This window comes from Lissotriton vulgaris, chromosome 3_1 (assembly GCF_964263255.1).
Source record: "Lissotriton vulgaris chromosome 3_1, aLisVul1.2, whole genome shotgun sequence".
NCBI classification, from domain to species: domain Eukaryota; kingdom Metazoa; phylum Chordata; class Amphibia; order Caudata; family Salamandridae; genus Lissotriton; species Lissotriton vulgaris.
Window position 1 is genome coordinate 680,641,889 of NC_141689.1, and position 14,115 is coordinate 680,656,003.

A 14,115-nucleotide genomic window follows, 5' to 3' on the forward strand; every position below is an offset into this window, starting at 1 on the left:
AATCAAATCTGACCATGAGTTTAATACAACAAAGTTGTACATTTGCAACCATCATTTTATATAGGTGTTGCTTTATCATTCTTTAGTACTCTTGCTACATTATACACCCAGACAAAAAAGAACTTGACCATTTGTAGCAGTATCTATAACATATCAATTGTGTTCTGAAGGCCTGTTTAAAGAGACTTGTTAGTTGTAACACTTACTGCTAGCATTTAATCTTCGTTTTCTTTGGCAGAAAACACATATGTAATGGTCTTTTCTAATTCATTTGACTTAAATCGGATCGCTTGCTCTGTTATTCAAACAAGCATTTCTAGACTTACTGAAACAACCAAATTGTATGTGAGATGCTATGCCCATATGTGAGTATGTTCTGCAGTTGATTAATGTTTTCTATTTCTATTACAGCTCAAACGTTAGGGAGTTGTAGAGTACAACCCAATTAGTTATCAGGAGACAGCTATAACTACTAACCAACAAATAATACATATTTGATATTTCTCTGGCATACTTATTTACACTATTTATACTAATAATGACTCCTTACTTTTTAAATGTCTTTTATCGCATCAACAAGTCTATCATGTGTACTGTTCTTTAGGAAATTGATTGTATTTCTATTGTTGTCATATGCAATATGCATATATTTCAGTGATAACAAAATGGTGATTTAATAGCAATATCCTATCTGTTTAACACTGTAAATTCTAAAGGTAGGGTTGTAGACATCGTAAATTGGTACTACTAAAATATTGCTGTATTAAATCTTACAAATGAAAGGAGCATAATATACGTATCTCCCTGTGAATGACAGTAAACTATAAACCACATGGCATGCGTGAAAAGAATAACAACTGTATGGAATAATTTTGGGTGATGTTTATAATTAATCAACATATGTCTCTATTTAATCTATTTGAAGTATGTTTGTTTCACATTCATCAACTATATTTGGGACTACCAATGATTTCTATCAGAACTGGCATCCTTAATTTTAGAAACACTATAACTCTAAATAGGAATACACCTGATTATTTAACTTGATTTAATATAGATATTGTATAACTAAGCATATCATGTTTTAAGCATCATCCCATCTATATACGTCTTTTTCAGTTAAGCCACTTTGCCTCTACTGACACTAGTTTAGGTTGTTAAGATTTGCTCATCACCATGTGCATATAAAAAATATTTTAAATAATAAAACACATTTCAATTCAAACGTGTCACTGAAACCCTTAGATACAATTTGCCTAATCTTTTTATTTAGAAGTGTTCTTACAGGGGGGGCAGTCGTTCAATGTCACCATCCCTTGTTTGTATCCTTACTCATTTTAGAACATTGAAACGAATCTGCTTTGAGTTGTGCTTCTTCGCCTTCCAATGTAGTGCCTCTATGGTGTTTGTTCAGTGGACCATAACCTTGTATTTCTGCTGTTCTTTCCAACATTGCAGAATCCATAAAGATATTGTATTATGTATGTTAACTTTGCAGTCTAACAAGTCATAAATACTAATAATGTTTCTCTAGTTTAATAATATTTCCAAAATGAGTGTGTTTTGTGTTAAAAAATACATTGCATTATCTATGCACATAACAAAATAAATTATTCAAGACTGATTTTAAAAGATTACAATTTGATCTTTGGATATGTTACAAAAGGAAAATTGTTATATTTGAGTCAAAGGGTTCTTTTTTCAAACATTTTGTATTACATATTCTTGCACAACTGTTTCAGATGCAACTACCAGTGATGACAGGTCCAGTATTGTAGTCATTAAGCACCATAGGGTTGAATATTTTCCCTTCTCGGCCCTATTTGTGATATTTATATGCTTACACCCAGATCTTTCAGGGGTAATCAGACTATCGCTGATTACCAGTAGCTAAAGAACCAATCTACTGCACCCACAGACACTGTTTATTGCTGCTTTTTAACCTAAAAGTTTACAAATTCATATCTCTAGTTTCCCTGATTGTATTTTAATAATTCTTGTGTGATTTTTCATATTACCTTATTTTTCTGATGTTTTTAGAAACCGATTGTGTGATTTATTTAACTTTTTATATGTTTGGGTACTGCTAAATTCTTTCCATACCTTTCTTAAGTTAATCATGTCTGTTCTGGGCCATAGCTACTAAGCATGGAGCCCAGGTTTACAATATTGAAAATGAGTGTTTAAACTGACAAAATGTTAGGACTTATTATTTGCGAAGGACTCACATCCTCCACAACTAATAACCCATTTTCTTTCAGTGAAAAGTTGTTGATTTTTGCATCCTTGTTGCAAGCTAAATATCATAGACTCCACAGAGAGAGATGATAGCATGCAACACCTGGAGTACTATGAAAGGTCTTAAACAAGGGAAGTGGCTAGCTAGCCAAGATGGCGGATGCGCTCTGAAGCAGCTCTGCACTGAGGCCCTGTTATCCACAAGAATAGGAGACGGTGCCGCAGACAGATAACATCAGAATATATCTTACAGCTGGGAATCTTGAAGATGAGGAGCGAAGCAGGCCTGGAGTGAGCTCCGCTCTGTCCCTAGGTGGACTGCGGGTGGCAGCCATCTTGCTGAAACCAGTGGAGATTTCTCAGCTCTTATTTGGTCAACAACCACGGCATCGCCGGGTAACAGCCCCACGAGCAAGAGATCCATGCTCCTGGGCTCTGTGAAAAAGCTGTTGGCGACAGACGTGGTGCACCTACATCCTGATGTGGGTAAGAAGCAGTAGTGAGGGGGAGCAGTGCAGGCAGAGGTGAGGCACGCTGTAGAGATTTAGGTGCACGGGACCCTGGACCGAGGCTCCACCAAATGCAGCCCAACCTGTGGAGCCCTATGATCACGCAGCCACGCGATTGCTGTGAGTGTTGTGCTGCTGGGTCCTGAGGGCTGTACCGAGCCCTGGACCAGGGGCAATTATTGACCAACAAGACCACTCAGGAGAAAGGGAACTGCATGCATCCACACTGAAGGCAACAGGGGTAACAGCCCCTCACATGGAGGCTGTGCTGAGGGGACAGCACAAAGAACCTACATAGGAGGTAGCAAGGAGTGCTGCCAATGCCCAGACAGTACAATCTGGGGCGAAGAGAACCCGCGTGGCCCGGGCTTAGGAGCACTGGGGCCATGAGAGCGCACAGCTGCCGAGTGGGTCATACTGTGAAGGCTCGGGGAGCAGATGCCATAAGGCAAAGTTCAAAGTTTGGGCAGACACCTGTTGTCACTCTACCATGTCCCAGTTTATAACATAATGCCTATTCCCCCACACTATGCCTCACAAGCATTACGTCTGGAATTAAAAATACCAAGGATTCAGGGTAAACCTAGAATTCACATATACACTTACCACTCCACCTGTAGGGCAGCATGTCTACTACCCATGCAACTATTCCACATGATTGACAAATGCTGCAGACTACTATAATTGCATGGAATGTCAGGGGTATGCATATGCCAGTGCACCGATATGACACTCATGCATGTCTGAAACGACATGCAGCACATATAGCATTCTTACTAGAAACACACATATCGCAGCCTGAGATACACAAACTACAATGCGAGTGGACAGGGCAGATATTCACCGCAGGATACTCCTCAACATTGGTGTGGGTTAGACTGGGCACACAGTACATGCCAGAAAAAACAGAAATAGACATCCACTGCCCATTTGCATTAACAAAAGGCAGAATAAACAGTAGGCAAATAGCATTGGGTTCCATATATGCTCCACATACAGGACAAGCTCCTTTCTGGTGTGCAATATCAGTAAAACTGTACCTATGGTGTGATATCCTGTGGTTATTAGGTGGGGATTACAATACAGTGTTACACACAAGCTTAGGCAGATCCTTCCCGCCACTACAACAAACAACCCAATGTCAGAGGCTTGCTAGAATGTTTTGTTTTGTTCTCATTTGCCTCTTTAAAAGAACACTCTTTCACTTGCACAATTGGATAAAGTGTCCTGCCCCTTTGTGCTGGAAAAAAAAGAAGATTTGAAGATCTCGCTCTATATCGCCCTCGGGTTTAACCTCCACCTTCCATATATCACTTTGTTTCTTTGTCTCTCGCTCGAGCCGCTGCCAGCAGTCTGGGGAGAAAAGAAACCAGGATGCAGGAAGAAAAGAATACAAAATGTGCTAGTTGAGGCAGAGAAGGCTTAATCATCGGACCCCTATTTTTATTTACTTGAACTTATTACAAATACATCTTCAAGCATCTGGAGACTAAAATCATGATTGCTAGAACCCAACATATCCAGACCGGCTATATGCTTAACAGAGTGCACCCAATCATCAAAACTAGGAGGAACCACGGCCACCCATTGTTTGCATATCTCCCTACGTGCCAATAGCATACAGTAAAATATCAGCCTTGCCTGGTTCTTTGTAATATTTTCCAGCGGGTCCACATATCCAAAAATAACAAGCCTGACGCTAACCTCGATGTTAATCTCCAACATATTGGACAAAGCACTACTCACGTCTTTCCAGAATGTCTGGATTTCTGGACAAGCCACAAACATATGCACATCATGCTCTTTCATACTACCGCACCTCAGGCAGGCAACATCACCTCCTCCCCCAAACTTTGATAATTTCTGGTGGGACCAGTAGGCTCTGTGAATGGAGAAAAGATGATTTCTTCTCAGGTATGCAGGTTTAACTATTTTAAATAACATGGTGATAGATACTTGCTATTGATGTTCCAGCGATGCCTCTGGCAAGTATCTTTCCCACAATTCCGTTGGCAAGATAAAAACGCCATCCTCCAAATCAATCATCAACCAATAGATAGCAGCCAGCTCCTTACCTTCAGACTCGACATCTTCTTTAGCCATTCCTTCTCAAAAGGCAAGGGTATAGCATTGAAAAAAAAATAAGCTTCGGGAGTACTATCATTTTGATTAAATGTATCCCATCCCATAAGAGATAGCTGTGGATTAGACCACATCCTTAGAAGTCTACTACCCTCCTTCTTAACTTTCCTCAAAATTGACTTTAATCACGTAATTTATTACCAACACAGCATGAACGCCAGCTTTTCCCTACGATTAGAGGAAGGTGCTTCAAATTGATAAGTGGAATGTATGAATACTTGCTGTTAGTTATTTTATTGATATCCTGTGATATCATGACTACCAAATATCTAATTTCTCCTCTTCTAGCAGCACCTCATGCGTCTAGATTCCAGGTCATAATCTCCGTCTTGCCCCTTTTGATGTCATAACCCTAGATCTTTCCAAAATCGGGCGTCAAAATCATAATACGAGGCAGGGTATCTTGTAGATTAGTAGTATAGATGAGAATATTATCTGCGTATATTCCCAGTTTCTTGTTCCAATTATTATATTCAAACGTTAGGATATCAGACTCCTCCCTGATTATCCTAGCTGGAGGCTCTCTATGAAGATTAAAAAGGAGCAGTGATAAGGGACAATCCTTCCTCATGCCCCTGGCAATACATACAGGGTCATTTAGGGAGCCGTTAACGAAAACTCTGGCTTCTGGAATCCTGTAGAAACCAGCCATGGCCCTACCCAAGATTCAAAGATTTTGCCACAGATTTGAGGTAGGCCCAGTTTATCCGGTTGAAAGCCTTAGTGGCATCCAAAGCCACTACTGCAAGAGGGAGCTTATAAGAAGTTGCCAGGTCCATTGAGCCAACTAGTGCATGGATCTCACACGTATAAACCCTTTCTGGTCAACATGCACCATCTCAGCCATTAACTCATTCAACCTGTCGGCCAAGATTTAAGCATAGAAATTATAGTCGCTATTTAAAAGTGAAATTGGCTGATAGGAATCGCAACTCTTAAGGCATTTTCCTGGCTTCAAAATTAGTGAGATAGTAGCATCCTTCCAAGAGGCTGGCATACCCGACCCTTAAAAAAACAGGTTGTTAAAGATCCTCACTAAAATGGGAGTTAATGTATCTTCCAGGGCCTTGTAAACCTCTTGAGGCAGCCCATCAGGCCCAGGAGCCTTCCCCTTCTTGACCTGCCTAATTACCAACTCTACTTCCCTCATATCAATTTGCCTATTCAGCTGTTCAGTTTTTTTCTGATGAAAGGGAATTAACACAGTCTTAAACTAACCATGCTTTTAGTTCTGCTTCCATTTGTTTTAGATCTTCGCAATAGACTTTACTGAAGTAGCTATGAAAAGTTCACTCGATCCCCTTGCTGTCACCAATTAGGGGCCCAGCTTGCTCACATATGACCTGGTCTATTCTATTTCACACTTGCTCCTTTTTTACCTTCCAGGCCAGCAGCTTGCTACATCCTTCACTATACTCAAAATGAGCCACCCGGCTGGCCTCCCACCTTTTCCTTGGCCTATGTTGCACAACCATTGCTACGTTGTATTTTACTAGCGTCATTTTCTGTAGCAACCCTAACCTAACCCCCTCCTTCATCCTAGGGTCAATTGGGTCCCTTTCTAGGGAGCGAACCAGCTCCTAACACCTCTTCATATTATTGCCTATTTTTTCCAGCAGCTAATGTCCCTAGTCTTCCCCTCAAAAAGGCCTTGTAAGCATACCAGATCACAACTGAAGCGGCTGAGCCCCAATTAAACTTAAATAACTCTTCAGTCTCTCTACTGAGTATTTCTATGACTCCCTCATCCTGCAGAATCGTACGATCCAAGGTCCATCTGGACTGAATGACCCCCTCACCAAACTTCAATTGGAGAGACACTGTGGAATGATCAGACAGATGAAATTCCACATGGTCAATTCGCGGAACCTCGTCCCCTATTCTGGTATTGATGAGAAAAAAGTCAATCTTTGACTGGTGACTGTATTTTTTTATTACAGAAGGTAAAGCCTTTTTTGTACCTGCCCTTTGGTGCATATATATCTCACTGCCCTAATTGATCCACCATTTGTTTTATTAGCCCAGACATTTTAGGATTGACCAATGCTCTGCTATGTGAAGATCTATCTAAAGTGTCATTTAACACTACATTAAAATCTCCTGCCAAAATGATTGGGTCAGAGGAGTTCAAATGTTCAGCCAACAGTACACCCAAGGGAGTGACATCATCCTGATTTGTTGCACAGTAGCCCGCAAGGGTAAGACTGCGGGCCAAAATCTTTAATTTAGCCACTAACCATCTTCCAGCATTGTCTGAAACATAGGACTCTAGGCTAACTTGTGCCCCTCATTTAATTAATATCTCTACCCCCTTTTCTTACGGCTTATTGAGCTGTGCATGCCACTTGGGAGATCCATTATTTTGCCTTAAAAAGTTCCATGCCGTCCATCTCCGTTAAGTGTGTCTTCTGTGCTATTACATTTCTGGGCCGGGAAATCCTTTAAATACTGCAATATTCTTCCCCACACCCTAAGGCTATTTAGATTCCACAAGAGAATTTTGATTACACTCTCTTTCTTTTCACCCATTCCTGATACCAGCTAAAAAGGTAAAACCCCCCATACCAAAAAGAGGCTTTAGAGTAACTTTTTTCCTTTTTTCTCCACTGCTCCCCACCCTGTGCTCCCCCCCCATGGAAACCCCATCCCTAGCTCTACACGGCTAAACGCCATAAGGGTTCCTTCCCAGTGCGTACTTCTCACTAGGTATTCATTTTCTATCTGCGTGAGATAAGCGTATTTTAACTTGGTTATATAAAATTTATTGAAAAGGACCTGAAAAAAAAATATTAATTCACTTCGCAAAACCGTGATTATTTATTTACTTATATACATCTTTTCCCTTTTATGAAATATTCTCCTGCGTGTTCAAGGTTATTTAGGGTTTTAAACCTCCTGCTCGTAAGTCTTTAATGAAGTCGTCTACCTTTTCACTGGAGTGGAAGATGAGCATTTTGTTATTGTATATCACCTTCAGATAAGCCGTAAACCTAAACTGAACCACAGTGCCCAATCTTTTTGGTGAATCCATCCTTTGCCCCAACTCCCATTGTCTATTTGAGGTAACATTAAAGACGTCAGATCTAAACTCATATTTGGCACCTTCAATCTCTATCTTTTTCAATCTCAAAGCGTTCCACAGAATCTTCTCCTTTAGCGAAAAGGTTAGAAAATTGAGCAACATTTTTCTGGGCTTAGTCCTATTAGTATTTATTCTAAAGGGATCTCTCTGTAACCGCTGCAAATCTTTCGCTATTTCTTTTTCTGACTGTTCCAGCTGTAGCTCCCTCTTAATCAATTTCACTACATAGGTCATAGGTTTTTATGTCTTCACCGTCCCTGCCCTCCGGCACCTTCAAAAATGTTATATTGTTTCTTCTTTGAACGTTTTCCAGTCTTTCCACTCTGTCTTGCTACTCCCTCCCCACTGATTTACATTTTTCTATTTCAGAGCCATTTGCCTGCACCTTTTCTCGAAGCTCTTTAACCTCACCTTCTAACACTGTTGTCCTGATACTCTCAAGAACTTCGCAAGATTTCTAATCTCCCTCTGGTTTTCCTCAGATGTCCCAAATCTGTTTTTAATTTCAGCAGTCATGGATATTAAGAGAGCTCCAAATGTTGGATCTTCCTTCTCGCCTTCTTCAGACTCACCTCGGGCCTTTAGTATTAAACTCTGAATTTATTAGCTATACTGAAGCTTACCTCCCCACTTCTGACAGTTGTCGGTCACTCCCACATGCGTCGGTAGAGAGTGAGGTGCGAACCTGATACCTATTTGGTGACATATCTTTAGTCCAGTTCATCCCGCCATCTTTACCCAGACCTTCAGGAGCTTCTCCCTGCTTTGTACTAACCTTCTCTTGGGGGTTTATTACCTCCTCCATTTTATTGTCAGCTAAAATTATCGTTTTAGGCAAAATTCTGAAAAACATCTTAAAAGAGGGGGTAACCTTTACCCTTTGGTCTGGTCTGCTTTTCTTTATCGCTGTTTTATTCGGTTTTGCTTCAACCTGAAAAACTGGAAAGTCTTTCACAGTGCTCAATATGTAAATTATCAATAATTTTAGCAGGGCCTTCCTACTCCTTACCTTCCTCCTTATCTCTCCTCAAACTCCTTAATTCATAATGTGAAAACACCTCCATTTGAACAGCCCCATTCACTGCCTTTCTCCTGCATCTAACTAGTTTTGTTCTGACACCGTCTGCTGCCTCAAGTCCTCCCGTTGCCTCTTGTTCTAAGAGAAGGAGCTGACTCTGCCCTCTTTCTGACTCAATCATGCTCCCCTCTGGCTGCTTATCCATCCTAAGATCTCTCGCAGTCGAGTAACCTACGCCGCCAAACCTCTCCCCCTACGGAGCTCCAGGGCCGCTCTTCTTCATGGCTGCTCCATCTCCGCTGCCGTTTTTGCTACTCTCCACCGCTTGTGAATGGCAAGTACACTCGCCAAACCTTCTTACAAGGGAAAATTATTCACTTTTTTCCTAAAGATGCCTACTTCATTATACTTTCATACATTATGGGCTGTGGCAAGAGCTTCTTGCTCAGAAGCTAAGCTTGATTCCTTCGCCCTGAGGGTGCTCTCGCGACCCGCTACTCGCTGGCTGCCATTCTTTCCCAAGCTTGCGAGAACTGTAGCATAGATGGGCTTTTGTGGATATACGGAGGTCCTTAAACCTACAGACATACCTTTACTCACACTACTGGATAAGATGGTTTAAACCATAAAGACCCCAACAGGAACATCCTGCAAGAAGCTCAGCCCCAAGCCAACTGCCAGCCTAAGCCCACAGACTGCCAACATTCCACAGAGCATCATAGCTAGAACATTCTATAATAAAAGGGGATGGTGCAAGGATACTACATACTCACACCCACATGGCCTGCATGTATGCATAGATAGATTTGTGAGTAGTGCAGCACTGCTAGCGGAGAGCACCAATGCGGACTATCTTGGCTGCCATATTTAGACCACAACCTGCATATGTTATAACTGCATGGCGAATATATGGCACACACCACTAAATTGTGGATGCTGCAGACAGCGGCTCTAGAGGATTCCACTTTTCAAGACTCAGTCGGCACAGCCATAACAACATATTTTGACACAAACGAATGCTTAGTGATGGACCAAGGTGTACTGTGGGATGTAAGGAAGGCAGTGGTTGGAGGCCAAATGCTTGGGCCTGAGCTGGAGCATTCACCGCCAGCTGGACCATGAAGCTAACCAAATTAAGGACACATTCATTGGGCTACAAACTGATTTAAAAGACAACACTGACTCACAGCAAGCTCTAGATGGTCAGAGGAAAAAACATGCTCAGGTCATGTAAAGACTACACTGCCTGCATTATACAGCTCATTCAGCTCGCTCCCATGGAAGGCTGTTGGCAAGATTAATTAAGCAAGAGCATACACAACAGTCAACATTGCATGTACGATCCAAGACATGTAAATTATTGACACATCAACATGACATTTACAGTGAGTTTGCCACCCACTATACTGCAAACCGGTGGTGCAAACGTCACCAGAAGCTCTAGAAACATGCTTGCCCTATCTCCTTGTGCTGTCTGTGACAAAATCTCAGTGACCTGAGATGGCCGAGCCAATAACATTACTGGAGGTGCATCGGGCGATATGGGCATAGGCTACAGGCAAGGCACCTAGCCCTGACAGGCTGCCCACAGAGTTTTACAAGGCGCACCAAGAAATCTTCACCCCGAAACTGCTTGCACTATACTGCAGTTCACAGGAGACATCTGCCCTACCATTGTCGCTGCGTGTGTCTTTACTTGTCTCATTGCCCAAGCCAGATAGAGACACAGAACTCGTATACAAGTACAGCCCACTAGTACTGCTAAACTCGGATAACAAAATATTAGCTAAGCTGTTGGCAAGCAGGTTGGCCCCAATAGTTCCAAAATGAGTGCATGCGGACCAAAATGGATTCGTACCAGCATGCTGTACTTCACAGAATCTGAGGCCCTTCTTTAGAGTGGCCCATTACTCTAGGAAGCGCTGGCCAAACTCAAGTTAGAATGGGACTTCTTATTCGCCGCTCTAAATAGATATGGCTTAGGAGCAGACAATTTGGGTCTCCTTAAACTACTATATACATGACCTACAGCCAGAGTCAAGACAGGGCCATATTTATCCAAACCCATCCCAATAGGGCGAGGAACGCTGCAAAGCTGTCCTCTCTCTGCACTATTGTTCACGCTGGTCATTGAGCCACTGCCTGGATCTCTGTGCGAAACAAGGGAAGACTAGGGTATCCCCCTAGGAGATGGCATACATGTGGTATCCTTATACACAAATGACCTGCTGTACTTGTGTGATGCAATTAGCCTCCCTATTGGGCTGCACGTGGACTGGGGTAAGTCATGCCGATACCCATTTAGTAAGTCAAACCCTGATGCTGCACTGTCAGTTAATGACATGCCAGTACACTAGCAGCAGACAGCAGTTTGGTTATTTAGGAATCTAAGTTTATCGTGAGCCACTGGATCTACTAGAAGGTAATTACACTTGCACAATAACTGTGATCAGATCACAAATGGCATTCTGGCGCACGCTACCTCTCGCCACTATGGGCAGGATACCACTGCTAAAAATTGTGGTGTTTCCAAGACTCTGATATCACTTCACAAATCTACCTTTATATATTAGGCCTGCGCTGCTTCAAGCATTCAAAACTGATATGAGACAGTTCATTTGGCATTGCACCTGTAACAGGGTGGCGTTGGCCACACTCTACTGGCCTACCAACAGCAGCGGGTTAGCTGTGCCTAACATGGAGCACTATTACCTGACAACACATCTGCAAAGGGTGGTCCACTGGCTTAGTGGCCTGCAGCTTATTAACACTGCTTCTCATCAACCGGGCTACACCCATCCGCAGATTGTGACTCTATTCCACCCTGGCAGTAAAGGAGTGGGACCCCCAAGCATTTGGTAAAGGTGGCTATGCCTGTTTTTGGCATAGCATGCGGCTCACTAAGGCTGTCATGTCATTAGCACCTTCCTTTCCAAAATTAGGCATGCCACGGCAACAGCATGAAACCACAGCAGCGAAACTCCATGTATGAGAAGAGGCAGGAATCCAAACTATAGGAGATCTGTACCAAGACGGGCATATGATGGCATTCAAGGCCCTCATGATTGGATATGACCTACCACAGGGCCGCTTCTTACTTCATGCTGCGCTAACAAGGGCGATACAGGCAGTCTGGGAAGACGTAGCAGAAGAACCAGGGACACACCTTACGATATAGTACATACAAATAATGGGCACAGGTCGATACCTTACCAGATGGCTAGCAGAATCACTATACACACATGCAGCAACCCCATTGACTGTATTACAAAACAATGGTCCATAGACTATTACTTCTCAATAGCACAATTAGTCAGTGCTTACTAATTAAACTTTCAAGAGTATAACAATCTACTCTAAATCAATAAATGCATCAATATCACAAGACGCAGTAGCAAAACATATAATAAAGGGCAATTTATTCATTTATCGCCACTAGAAGATGTAAACGACTAACAATACATACAGGTCATATTGGTTGCCCCAAGGGGAGCGTGCAAGATAGGAAGATGTGAATAAGACAAAGTTGAGTGGTGAAAAGAAAAGAATTGCAGAAATTAGTGACATACAAAAAGGGAAACACTGTTTTTTATATTACAAGGTGGATCAACAATAATCCATGTTGTAAGACCTGGCCATGAATCAATTCATCCATAGTATTAATACATTTGAACATCCCTTATATTTGATAAATTGTAATGCACAGAAAGGTAGGAGTATATAGGTCCAGGTCAAGAATCAAAAGGGCGTCGACGTTTCGACTCGACTTAGGGCTTGACGGTGAATTAAGCCTGGGCCATGCGAGTCTTCATCAGGACTATAAAAACAAGGGGCAACATTAAGTTTGTGGATGACCCTATAAAACAAGAAAAATATGTCTAAGTGAGCTGTTGCTTTTAAGTATCAAAAAACGAGCTTGAAAAAAAAGCCCGGTCCTGGTTGCTTACCCTCTCGGCGTGGGTAGTTCTAGTGTTTTATTCTTTTTTCGTTTGTCAATTAATGAGGTGTCCTCTTAAAAAAACAATAAAGTTTTTGAGGACCTGAAACTAATAAAACCTAGTAACCTGAAAGTTAGTAGTGAATTGAATTAAATTGGAACTACCTTGTCTCCTACAAGTTAGAGTCGTCCACAAGGAAGGATCACTCTAGGATTTCTCTCTAGAAGGCAGTATCACTCTAGGATTTCTCTCTAGAAGGCAGTAAGGTCCCTACAAAATCAATAAAAGACCCTGTGTATACTTATTCACTAAAAAATCAACAGGGAAAATCAGGAATAAAGTAATTGTATTACCTGTTCAATAGGTTGCGAGCGATGATTTAATGGACTTGTCCCTTCAGCAATTGACGGCGTACAGATGCTTTTAAAGTAACGCGTGCCTCAAAAAGTCCTCTCAGAGTTGGACCGCTATAAGGAAAAACGGGGACCGATTATTATCAATGTGGATGGGCGCAAAATCCTCTCGTGACGGTGGTGGCTCTAACCCCCTGTTGAGTTCAAAAAAGGAGCTTACCTAGCTCGAGCAACGTAACGTCGGTTCAATGGGTGTCTCACGTCTGGGCCAGTGCACAACAACCGGTAGTGCGGAAATGATCGTTTTTTTAAATCAAACATAAAAAGGGGACTGGAATATGATGTCCGCCTTCAGATGTATGAAGAGTTTGTAAAAGGCTTACATTTATGGAATAGCCCCTGATACTAAGTATGTTTATGAATCTATATTAAAAAAAAAAAATTATGGGTTAAGTATAATGATTACTTTCCACTAAGGCATAAAAAATACCTAACCAGGCGCCATTTTGGAACGGGAAGAGAGCCCCGAATCTAATCTTGGCTGCTGGAAAGTAGAACCAAAGAGAATTATACGATATAACGCTCATGGATAGAAGCTCAATTCACGAATAATAATTCAAAATAGAGGTATTGCAGATGAACACAAAGAGTTAAACATTTATAATATCTTATGAAGGAATTAAACGATACATATGTGTCAGTTCATATTTTCATATAGCCAAAAGTCATCACTCTGCACAATTATTACTTAATATAGAAGCCCAGATTTAACCAACATTCAAAAATATGAGCACAGTTAATGCGGTGTAGGGCAAGGTATTGTAAAGTCCAAAAT